We start from the raw sequence: 12896 nt of genomic DNA on the forward strand, positions 1-12896 counted from the left end.
GGGGGGGGGCTCTGGGCGGTTATGAAGTAGGTGGAGGGTACACTGTCTACATATCACGTATTAACCCCTCAGGGAAGGCTTTTTCCATCCCTTTGGTCATTGGAAGTCTGAAGTGAACCCAGACGGTATGGTAACACCCCTGGCCCCGGGAGAGTGGGAAGAGGCCGGGTGGAGGCTGGAGAGGCCGATTCAAAATTTATTTTACAAAGATCGGGACATCCATGTGGGAGCATATATCCTTGATGAGGACACATTTATTGTACTACAACGCTTTACCATTTTAAACTGTGCGGCCGGAGACAGACTAACTTCACTACACCTCGCATGTGCAACAAATGCACAGGTGACTGTGACGAATGATATAGGGATGTATCAACAGTGAGAGGAGTCAGGAGTGTTCAGAAGAAGAGCAGTTGCTTCTCTACCCTGCTCAGCCAGCATGGAGGCTGATCATGCAACCAAGCCTGCTGTGGTACAGAAAACACATCATAAAAAATAATTATTCACTTTACGGTCCCTGTGCTGTGCCCTTCATCAGGATAGATAGATAGATAGATAGAGAGAGAGAGAGAGAGAGAGAGAGAGAGAGAGAGAGAGATCTGCATGGAGTTCTAATGGATAGAAAATTACAGGAGGAGGAGGGCATGGAGCAGAGGAAGAAGAACAGTGGATTATGTGGGGGGAGAGAGGGGGGAGGCGGGGGTGATTGAATGGATAGACAGGAAGATGGGAAGAGGAGGAGTGAGTGCCCGACTCTTGACAAAGGGAGCAGGCAATGATGGGCTCTGGGTGTCTCTGTTAAGGGGAAGCCTCGTTTCTGCCTCCCAGCATGCCGTCATGCAGGTCCACACACACACACACACACACACACACACACACACACACACACACACACAGATGGAGGCATGTACCCACACAAGCATAAAAAACACCCACTGCACCCATCCTCTCTCTATTGCTTCCTCTTTCATTTATTCCTATTCATATGGACATGAGCTACAGGCGTACGTACAGGCAGCACACTACTTAGTTTTTGCCACAGCTGCAAGCCACTGTATGCGTCAGATCAGGCATCAACATGGCAGCAGCATCCTGACAGAAAGCTGGGTGCCACAGTCAACCCATCAGTTCAACCACAAGATTTATTCCGCCTGAAAGTGTCCAATCATTGGCTGACCACTGACTCCCCATCAAATCCCTATGCTGCTGTGAAGGTACATCATTATTAATTGTTAACTGATAAATACATAAAGTTCGTAGGAGAAAGATGAGGAGCAAGAGGGAAGAAAGGAAAAGAGAAATCACAATTTACTGTAGGGACGGGCATGCCTACAGTAGATTAACTGATGGTTACTGTAAGGGAAATTACAATATTGCAAATTTAATCATGTTTGTAAATCTTTACTGCATATGTAGCAGTGTTTAACCTCAGTGTTCAACCTATGTTTTATTATTCTGAATGGTGTGTGAAGATTCTTCTGAGAGAAGTTTTCTAAAGATTATTTTTTATGCCTTTATTGACAGGACAACTGAAGACACGAAAGGGGAGAATGACATACAGCAAAGGGCCGCAGGTCGGAGTTGAACCCCGGGCTGCTGCATCAAGGAGTAACTCTTTATATATATATATGGGGGACCGCTCTACCAACTGAGCTGTCCAGGCGCCCTAAGAGAAGTTTTCTGATCTCGTAGGAATGTTGCTTAAACCAAAAAGGTCATACGTCTTGGCCGGTTGGAGATCAACCAGACGGTAATTGGTAACATCCCAGATGCTGATGAGAAGCAGCCTTCGCTGAAGAATGTACGGACAGAGGGAGATAAGATAAGACTGCTCCAAGGTATAAGAGATACAGATAACTCCTCGTCTGGGTGCAATATTGGAACAGATTCGATTCTGTCACAAATACATGGGACGGTGGCGGCCTAAAGGTTAGAGACAGGATGTGACCGGGAGGCCGTCGGTTCAGTCCCCAAACCGGCAGGGTAAAATCTGGTGGGGAAACTAAAAGAGCACACTCCCTGAATACTACCTCTGAGGTGCCCTTGAGCAAGGCCCTTAACCCCAACCGCTCCAGTGGAGCTGTCCAGTGGCCAGCAGATCGGACGGTTAGTGGTTGTACTGGGCAGCTCCCAGGTCTGAATGTGATCAGGGAAAAAGAGAGGCTTCCTCTCAATGGACCTCCCCTGAATGAATAAAGGTAAAAAAACATGGGTGCCAATTGGATTTGTATTGATATTTTTTTTTTGAAAATTTTTTGGGATTCTAGAAGTATTGCATTTTGACTGATTGTTGACTGTTTTCTAAGAAGAAAGCACATCACATGTCAGCCAGACAGTCTGACATTTTTCTGCTTTGTAAAGAAGAACATAAGCGGGATTTTCTGCTTTTTCTGGAAAAAGACATGATGTAGTTGCTGTTGGCGGTACTGTGTAAACAGAAACTATTTAGTTTGATCATTGGTTGAAAAAAGAAGAAAAAATGTCCGGGGGAAAAAATCGATTCTAAAATCATTGCAAAAAAAATCACAATACACAGATTGAACTCATGAAATGGCGTATGTATGAAGACGCATACTTGCTTTTTAGCAAGTTTTTCCACGCCGTTTGGCCTCCCTTGGCTTACATTACCTTGCGATAGCGTGTGAATTTACGCCGTAACGAGTAGTATGAAAGTAGTATAAGCCAGTTGAGGTGGTTCGGGCATCTGGTAAGGATGCCTCCTGGGCGCCTCCCTAGGGAGGTGTTCCAGGCACGTCCAGCTGGGAGGAGGCCTCGGGTAAGACCCAGGACTAGGTGGAGGGACTATATCTCCAACCTGGCCTGGGAACGCCTTAGGATCCCCCAGTCGGAGCTGGTTGATGTGGCTCGGGGAGAGGGAAGTTTGGGGTCCCCTGCTGGAGCTGCGGCCCCCGCGACCCGATACCGGATAAGCTGATAAGATGCTGTATTGAGTCATACGCAAGTAGAAATTTGCGTAGGGATGTTGGTCGTGGGTGGGGGGGGGGGGGTAAAACACAGGACTTTCACCCAGGAGACCGGGGATTGAGTCCCGTGTGTCACGTTTCCTAAACTCAACCGTTGTTGTCTTCGTTTTTACTACAGCCAACCGCGTTCTTCTTTTCATCAAGCCAACCAGTTCTTCTTATCCTCAACCCCACCGCGGGTCACGTTTTCTATACTCAACCATCGCTTTCTTCTCACAATAACACGCAGAGTGGCGATAACACGCCAACTGGTGTGAATGTTTACGTCCGCTGTATACAGCATAGACATACACACGGATACCTCAAAATGCGTACAGATAACACGCTGCTCGGCTTAAAAAAGTGAGCGTGTCATGTTGTGATACATACGATATTGGATCGCCCGGCCCCCCACCCCTATTATATACTGTGATGTTTGGTTTGATGTGGTTGATCATTTTATTGCCGTAACATCAGCTCTATTGATATTATTAAATGGATGTGTTAATGAGTAGTTTTGAGTCATAAAACATTATCAAGTTATTTGCATAACTTCAATGTTAAAGGAGAAAGTTCAGCAGGGTTAGTAACAGTAACTAAGGGGGCCGCAGTGAGGTGTTAGTCAATTAGAACAAATTCAGTGTGAGCCAAAAGAACTGTAGATTGTATTTTTTGTTTGTTTGTTTTTATAAACATAAAATAGGGAGTGTTATCAAGTAAAGGGAGGATTCTGCTCGACACGTTGTGGCTCAGGCAGGCCTGGCTCGGTGCCGCCGGGTCACTGAGGTCAGCTGGCACGTCCCAGAGGAAGCTGCTGCCGACACAACACGCCGCCGCCGCTGCAGCAGCTGTGATCCGTGCCTCCCCAGAAACACTCCACCACGCCAGCATTTTCCAGGGAAGCTGGCGTTGCTGCGGTGAGTGAAAGAAAAAGTACACACAGCTGACTGGAAGACTAACACAACCTGTAGTGGAAGAAGTATTCAGATCCTTTTTCTAAGGAAAAATAACTCATACCACACTATAAACATACTCTGTTACAAGTAAAAGCCCTGCATTGAAAAGGTTACTTTAGTAAAAGTATGTAAGTATCATCAGGAAAAAGTAAAAGTACTCAAGGCAGAAGAATCCTCCCATTGTAGAAAGAGTCAAGGATCCAGCCAGCTGTGTGTTTAATGGTCTCATCGTCTCAGCTGGAGTTGTAGGCCGTTATATGTTGGCTAGTTTACTTTATAATCAAACATCAGATAATATAAACTACATGTGTTTAGTGTGCAAAAATCTTAATGTGTAAAGTAACTGGTAACTAAAGCTTTCAGATGAATGTACATAGTGGAATAAAACATACAATATTTCTCTCTGAAATGTAGCAGAGTAGAAGTAAAAAGTGGCATAAAATGAAAAGACTCAAGTAAAATACAAGTAACTCAAATGCGTACTTAAGTACAGTGCTGGAATAAACGTACTTACAGTTACATCCCACCACTAGTCCAACTACAGGAAATGATTTACAACTTTTGGACAGTGTCAGTAAAAGAGAAATGGAGAGGAAAGGAAAAACTAAAAATTTCCAAATGTAGGATGAGTGTCAGACCTCATTATGACATGAGGAGCTGCTAGCGGCCTCTCCGACCTAAGTTTAACATTAAGTCAGCATTCCTGCAATTCAAAGGCTAGCTCCTGCACCGCCAGCTTTCGGCTGATTTTTAAAGCGGCTGGATGGAGTAGAGTCAATAATGGGCTACATTATGTTGGTTTCATGGCTCTTTTTTTTATTACAGCATGTGTCTCTGCAGGAGGTCTGCCTGAGGATGCTCCAACCCCCTTCATTAAAATCACAAAATCTATGCTGCTTTTATCCCTCTCAGTGTGAGCCCCTCAGAGTGTACAGATCGCCTCCCAGTCAGGGGCGTGGCTAAAATATTATTGACACCCCTGGTGCCCCCCCCTCCAAGGTTAGAGTGGGGCTAGAGTGCTGTCAATCGGACAATTTCCATTAGATCAGAGTACTGTCACTTGACTGCCAAATTTCCTAGCCCTTGTCACATGACCAATTCATGTTTCCATGGTGACTATCCAAAATTCTGATACCACTGAACCAGCACTGGAATTGTTTCCCCCTGACTGATCATCGGTCCCCCCCCCCCCCATTAAACAATCCTGGAATGACCCTTGGTCACAGTGACGAGATGATGTGTGTCCCCCTGTGAACAGCCAAAAATGCAGAAAGATGCAGTAAAGTTTGAGGATTAAAGTATTTCCAGTTTTTTTTTGTATGGTTAATACATGGTTAGCTGTCAAAACTGGAACAAGCCTCCCTCCTGCCGCCTGGCTAGTCTGTGGTTTGGCCGGGGGGGGGGGGGGGGGGGGGGGGGCAGAAAGGCCACATGCTCGTCTACATCTCTTCCTGCTGACTGAGCGCAGATCACAACAACACCGGCCTCAAACATTCCTGCTCCTATGTCTAGGGTCGGTTACCGTGGCAGCAGAACATGCAGAGAAATGTCTTCCTCAGAACAGACAGACAGACCCAGGACGTAGACCCATGAAAGAGTCGTCTCATGACTTGCTACGTTATTTTCACTTAGTATGACGTAAAAACGGCATGGCAACTAATTCTAAGCATCACAACACAACTTTGTAGGTGTAACTGTGACCAAAATAGATTTACAATAATAATTCAAAGCATTTGAACTTATATAGTATAAGAATAGTTTGAACTATTACATTTAAATAGCGCCTGTTTTAACAATTCCGGTTCCAATTCAGATTTTTCCTTTATCCAGTTCTTATTATGTTTTTGATTCTCCAATTTGATTCTTTGAAGGGTGGAGTTGAAACGGGTCACATGCTTATTTCAAAAATAATGTTGTGTTTTATTTTCCTGAGAGCTAAAGGACTGAAAGAGGTGAATAACTAGACCAACAGCTGATTAAATATGTTGAAATGTAAATTAGAGCATTATTGACATCACAGAGCTCCTTGGTTTCTGTCCGTTTGTCTGTCTTGAACGTTGACGTTGCATTGTGGGATGCCGGCGTAGTGTGTGCCTTCTGTAATAATTGACCAGAAATAGTATGCAATTTGCTTACTATTGGTTTTATACCAAGATACTGGACATACAAAACATCTCACATACTGTTTTAGCTACTAAATAGCATGTTATAGTATGGAATTTCAGATGCAGCCAAAACCTGTTAAATTTGGATTCAAGACCCTAATCCTCTCTCTCTCTCTCCCTCTCTCCTTGCTGCTCCTGTCAGTCAAATTTGAGGTGGGCGGGACCAGTGGTGACACCATTGTGTCAGGGCAGCTCAGCGTCAGCAGCAATACTGCTAGGAGCTGAGGGAGGATGACGATGGACACCTACTGCTGAGGGAAAAAGATACAGAACCATCAAAACCTGGACGCACAGACTGAGGAACAGCTTCTTCCCCAGAGCTGTAGCCTCCATCAACTCCCCCGCCCCCCGCCTATTCAATAAGTAATCGTGTTATATAACCAGGATTTCATTACTGACCAAAATAATTGTGGTTTTCTTCAGAATCAATCAGCCCTATACGAACATGCATTTTCTTTATTTTTCACAATTCAATTAAAGAACTAATGTGTCGTTTAGCTTATTCGCAGGCCTGTTTTCGAGTCAATATGTGCAGGCTCTCGCCCGAATTAACTTCTATTTGTTTTAATAAAACTTGCTCCAGATGCTCCGTGTGCTGTGTTCTCCTCGTGATCTGGCTTTTAGAGACGGCTCGTGAACCTTCATTAAATGGCCTAGAAGGTTACAAAAATGTCAGCCAGAGGTGCGGAACTGAGTGCCGCGCTTGATGTGAGCCCTGCAGACGTGTGCTGACAGCTGACCTTCTGTTAATAATGTGCCTGTGTTGCTCCCCCCCCCCATACACATACACACACACACAGAGCACAAACAGAGCAAAAAGAAGAAAACACACACACATATACATATACAGTATATATATATATATATATATATATATATATATATAGACTGATACTCAATACTATGGAATTGCAATAAATTTAAATCTCAATACAATTCCAATCGCCGTCCATGTAATCGTGAAATAAAGCGGTTCCAACCCTATTATTTCAGTTTTTACAGTAAATAACAAGCATTCTCTGACAGCTGGACAACAACACACATCTGTATGTTTTTAGGGCATTAGTATATTATATGTATACATTCACTTGACCAGCTGAGTGTTGTCAGGCAGCGAGCAGTCTGCTGTAGCAGCACCAGCGGGCTCTGGCTCAGGAACAAAGTAGCACTTGAGCACAGAGACACCTTCAGAGTCACTTTAGTCCCAGGTGCCCACTTGTCTTCCCAAGACAAGACACTGCGGGAACAGGAGGGTTTTACATTTGTCCTTCAGATTTGCTGGTGAAAAGACAGACGCTTTCTTTAGGAACTTCCATCCATAGCGCCATGAGTCAAGGTATTCTTTCAGTTCATATCTGTAAAGTATTTGTTTTGCTGTATAGTATTTATTTTGCTGTAAAGTATTTGTTTTGCTGTAAAGTATTTGTTTTGCTGTATAGTATTTGTTTTGCTGTATAGTATTTGTTTTGCTGTTGTATAGTATTTGTTTTGCTGTATAGTATTTGTTTTGCTGTATAGTATTTGTTTTGCTGTTTTATTATGTATAGTATTTGTTTTGCTGTTTTTAATATATGAATTCCCTGTGCGGCGTCCTTGAGTGCAAAAAAAGGCGCCTTTAAATAAAATGTATTATTATTATTATTATTATTATTTCATCTCCTAAAGTTTGGCTACACCATTTTATTAGTATAACAAGGTCAGACCACGATGTTATATAACCAACGTCTACGTCAGTACAACGACAACAGATTTGGATCGCCAGTTACCGTGGCTGCAAAACATGCAGAGTGTCTTCCTCAGAACAAAACAAACAGCAAAACAGACCCATGAAAGACTCGTCTCATGACTGGCCACTTTGTTTTTAGGTAGCATGGCGTCAAAACGTCATGGCAACTGTTTCTAAGCGCAACAATCAAACTTCAACAAGCATGTGTATAATTCTGGTTAAAATGAATTCTGAGTCATACGTCCAAGTGTTTACTGTCCAATAGCGCCTGCGTCCTTTTTTTTGTCTTTTTCCTTCCTGTGTTGCATTGTGACTTTCCTATCACAAGTCAGCCTGTAACCACCCACTGTATAGTTCTAAAAACATTAATGACAGGGATGATAGTCGGAGTTTTCAGTTGGTGCAGTTGGAACCGCAGGTCGGTGACACTCATAGGACCCAACATTAGGCCAGCACGAGTCGGGGGGTAAAATATGTATGAATCACAATTTTTTTAGCTTAGAATTGATATCACAATTCTCTGCTACGATTTCTTTCTCACTAAGTGTAATGGACCCCAACTGGTGATTGTAAGTAGTTAGACTGAAAAGGAAGTGAGGTAACAGTTAATGAGAATAGGAGGAGTCTGTGTTGGCGTTCTAACCTCCAGTGGATTTCTGAGGACTATGGTTACTTGCTCCTCAGATCTCTGCAGCCACCCAAGATGATTCTGATTGGTTTAAAGAAATGCCAATCAACCAGAGCACATTTTTCTCCCATCCCGGAATTCTGTGTGGACAATTGATGTCCTCTGCTGTGATCCAGAGAAAGACTAAATATTGCACTGAAAAGCAGCTTGCAGATCAACATAAGCGTCCCTTATTAAACTTATTAAAATGAATGAAATATGCAGGACCGCCCGACTGTCAGGACGACATCCTCTGAGATGCTGATTTCATGTATCAAGGCCAACGGGGGAAATAACCCATTGTTAGAACTCGTTGCTGTAATTTCCCTAAGTCATCTACATTCAGGACACGCGTATTCAAATGACATATTGTTAGAAAAGAGGCTATGCACATGCTTTTCCAATGACACTGTGAATGATATTTGTAGGGGATAGCTTCTTATAGGGGGGCATAGGCCACATGTGTACTACTACAATGCTAAAGAACTACTACTACATTTGTAGTAACTGTTCCATTATCTTTACTGTGACTAATATTGTCACTGTGCATCACACCCCCAACCGGCACTGTCTGACACCGCCTACCAACAGCCTGGGTTTGTCCCAGATATCTTCCTAAAAGGAGTTTTTCCTCTCACACACTAAATGCTTGTTGTTGGGGGAATTACTAGAATTGTTGGGGCTTTGTAAATTATAGTGTTGTCTAGACCTACTCTATCTGTAAAGTGTCTCGAGATAACTCGTGTTATGATTTGATAGTATGAATAAAATTGAATTGAAGAAATATGAAACAAAACGTAACTCAAAGGTCAAAGTGACAAACAACAAACGCTGTGCCTACTGTGCGTTTCAGCTTGTGGGTGCTGCATCTTCCTGCAAATGTGCAGATGCGAGAAGCTGCAACACCCTGCTGAAGACCCTGGCTGGGAGCAAGCACGCACTGAGAGCTATCTCAGTGTCACTTATACAACTGCTGCAGGATGTGGTTAAAGCCTCAAATACACCTTGAAGGGTGTTAATTTCCATTCACCTCGCTAAGAACAAGAGCTTTGTCATAATACGTCTCACACTCAAAACGCTGACAATAACCTCCGTTTTTCCATTCGGAGGACAGCAGTTTTGCTGATGAAGTGCGCTATGCCAAGTCGTTCTATAAATAGGCCAAGGAGCGCTCTGTGTCCTGCTCCGACGCTCGACGCTTCATCTTCACAGTTTCACTTCCACGAACGGGCCAGCCTGCAGTCGAGCAAGGCTACGGCACGTGTCATGGGTTGGACTCTGGCTCATGTCATCCTCCCTGCCTCCTGTAAAGACTCCAACAGCACAAGCTATGATACTTATCCTCTAACAGCACATGTATGTTTTTTGGTCAGGGGATAGGACCTGTACATGTAAACATGGACGCCTGGCCAGTAGTAGTGTGTGAATGCTGTTGAAGGGCGGGTCTTGGCGTGGCCATAGTGGGATTCGTAATATCGCATCCTGCTCGCTGCTGTGGTAACTTCCTTTAACCTTCTTTCACCAAGTTGTATCTTTTACATTGAACTTTTCCTCTCTAGTGTCTATTATACATTCTGTCACTGCTGGCGGCAAACATGCCATCTTCAACTTGTAGTAATGTCTGTGTTATTAGTGCAATAACCATGCAGCTCTTACCAATGGGTTTCATAACAATATGTAGTGAAATCCGTCAATGTCAATATATTTCAAAATGTCAAATGTCAATCAATTCTTCAATCAATTTCTATCACCTTTTTAAATGTTAAACCTTAACAAGTGGGGATTTGATACCGATTTTTAATTATGGAATATGGAATGTTATATTCCAATATAAGAATTGTAATACGGTACATGTTGTTGTTTATAGATATATATATCTATATTATTATATATTATCAATGGAATAATAACCCATATATAATAACCCATAAGAATTTGAATACACTGATACAACCATTCTGTGAATCCAGTAATGCCTAATCTCATTAAATCCACAAATGTTATATATATTTAACTGAGTCACAAGAAACTAGAGTGTGTGTTCATGGTAATAAAGAGATATCACTCTGATGAACAGCTGACTTCTCACACAGTGCCAGGTTCCATTCCTGTGCTATAACCCAGCAACCCTGGCTCCAATCAGTCTGTTTACTGGTTCCACGTATGATTAATTCCTCATTCTCATTCTCTATTTCAGAGCTGTTCATACTGCAATATAATCCTTATGTCATAACATAATACTATTTATTCCAGCACCCTTTGCGCTATGCGCCGTTATAATTCAAATAATAATAACTATCATAATTATAATTTACTCCTGCATACTATACACTCTTCATTGCACTGTTGCCTCAACCTATCTATATTGCATCTGTTTATAGTGTGTATATATATAGTGTGCATATATTGTTTGTTTTATAGGAGTAAGCACATTGTGAGCAATACGATCCACAGCAAAATTCCTTGTATATGTCCTCATACCTGGCAAATAAAGCTGATTCTGATTCTGATGTCCCACAGTGCAACAGTGTGGCTCAGTGATGTGTTTTAAAGCCCAGAGGAAGAAGATATATCAGGCTTTAGACTAGAAGTTGATGCATTCACGGTTGGTTTTGTTGGATTTGTATTTAGTGGTAGTTTGCTTTTATTGAACTGCGACAGTAGAGATATAGAGAGGAAACAGAGAGATATTTTTGCTAAATAAGTTTTGATATTTCATATTTATACTTTCATATGTGCCCAGTACCTTTTGTTTTGATGTTTGCTCAGTTGCTTTGGCAATGTCCACTTCTGTTTTCCAACCCCTAAACTGATTAAATATATATATATAATCTATATAAAATAGAATTGATTCTTCATTGTTGCTGGCTTGCATTCTTTTCTTGAAGATTTTTTGTCCTTTTACTCATTTAAAAAAAAAGGGCTGAATAAATAAGATACAAACAACAATGGAGACATTTCCCCTGATGATGACCTGACGTCTGCATGCATTAAGCAAACAACTGAGGGTAATATTCAAAACAAAAGCAAGTGCATTCAAGTACACGAAGGAGAGGGGGACATCACTGTGAGCAGGCGAGGCACGGTCGCCCATCATCAACCCAACACAGTGATCGCTCTCCAGCTCCGTTGCTAGGCTACCACATTCCTGAGCACAGCGAGTACTATGGGTTGGCAGAGCCTGGGGAGTGGGAATGACACAGTAGCCATGACGATGTAAGATGATGCGAGTGATGGAGGATGAACCGGGGGGCCGAGGGGATGCGATCTGGAAGACAGGCAATGCAACATCACTCCACCTTTGGCAGCGTGACCCTAAATATGTCTCTGGACCGACAACTATACATGTGGGTTCCTGTGAGTGTGTGTGTGACTTCAGACATGACAATGCGCTGTGCCTCCGAGGAGACAGTGTAAATCAGCTGTGACACCAGCGTGTGCAGCACGTTCCTACACACACAGCTGCAGCCGTCTAGACAGCAGCCAGACTCAGAAACGCCCCCACCGCTCAGCGCCTCCAAAGAGGATTGTGTTCCGGCTTGGGATAATCTTTAAGACTCATCATTCTTTGTCTTGAAGGCGCTCAAAGCGATGTCACGTGTGTTTTAGGCTACAGCATTTTTTTGTCACATAAAGCAAACATTGCCTCACTCTCTTCTAGCTGCCTGTCCCCAGAACACACTGTAAAAACATCTCCTCACTATGCTGCTAGCTGCCTGTCCTGAAACACACGTAAAAAACTCCTCTCACTATCTGCTAGCTGCCTGTCCCCTGAAAACACTGTAAAAACATTCTCACTATCTGCTAGCTGCCTGTCCCCTGAACACACTGAAAAACATCTCCTCACTATCTGCTAGCTGCCTGTCCCTGACTGAACCACACTGTAAAAAACATCTCCTCACTATCTGCTAGCTGCCTGTCCCCTGAACACACAGGGTTTACAAACTGCATCAAAAACAAACTGTCCCCACCTGTACCACGATGCATACACAAACAGTGTTCCAGCGTTCCAGCCAATAACCGATAAAAAGGAGTTTAGGAGTGGGGGGGGGTTAGTGCGCGGAAGCACAGAAGGGAGAGGGAGGTGACGGGATGAGGAGGAGGGAGGGACAAGCTAGTCTTGTTTTGTTTGAAAATACTAAACGTCAACAAGAAGTAACGTCAGCCAACATCGCTTATAGCACCTTTAACATGGTTTCAATGTATGGGTGCGCATGCGGACAAGAGATGCAAAGTTAACTGCAAGAACACACATTTTACACACTGTACTTGTAGAATTTAACTCCTCGTGTTGTTACACCAACTCCCAGTTTCACAGAAATGCCACAGAGGATAGGAGCTCAAAGTTCCAACTTTAGCTGTGGTGTTGTGATTATATGCTATGTGTCTTAATGTTGTTACATGGCTGCCATTCCCTGT

General features: G+C 43.1%; 1 protein-coding gene across 4 annotated transcripts in view; it reads right to left on the minus strand.

The window, feature by feature from the left end:
• The window catches only part of fynb (FYN proto-oncogene, Src family tyrosine kinase b), a 96414-nt gene that overhangs the window by 52011 nt on the left and 31507 nt on the right, over nucleotides 1-12896 (minus strand). The gene's annotated exons all lie outside the window — the stretch shown is intronic.

The sequence above is a fragment of the Etheostoma spectabile genome, chromosome 18, assembly GCF_008692095.1.
Source record: "Etheostoma spectabile isolate EspeVRDwgs_2016 chromosome 18, UIUC_Espe_1.0, whole genome shotgun sequence".
NCBI classification, from domain to species: domain Eukaryota; kingdom Metazoa; phylum Chordata; class Actinopteri; order Perciformes; family Percidae; genus Etheostoma; species Etheostoma spectabile.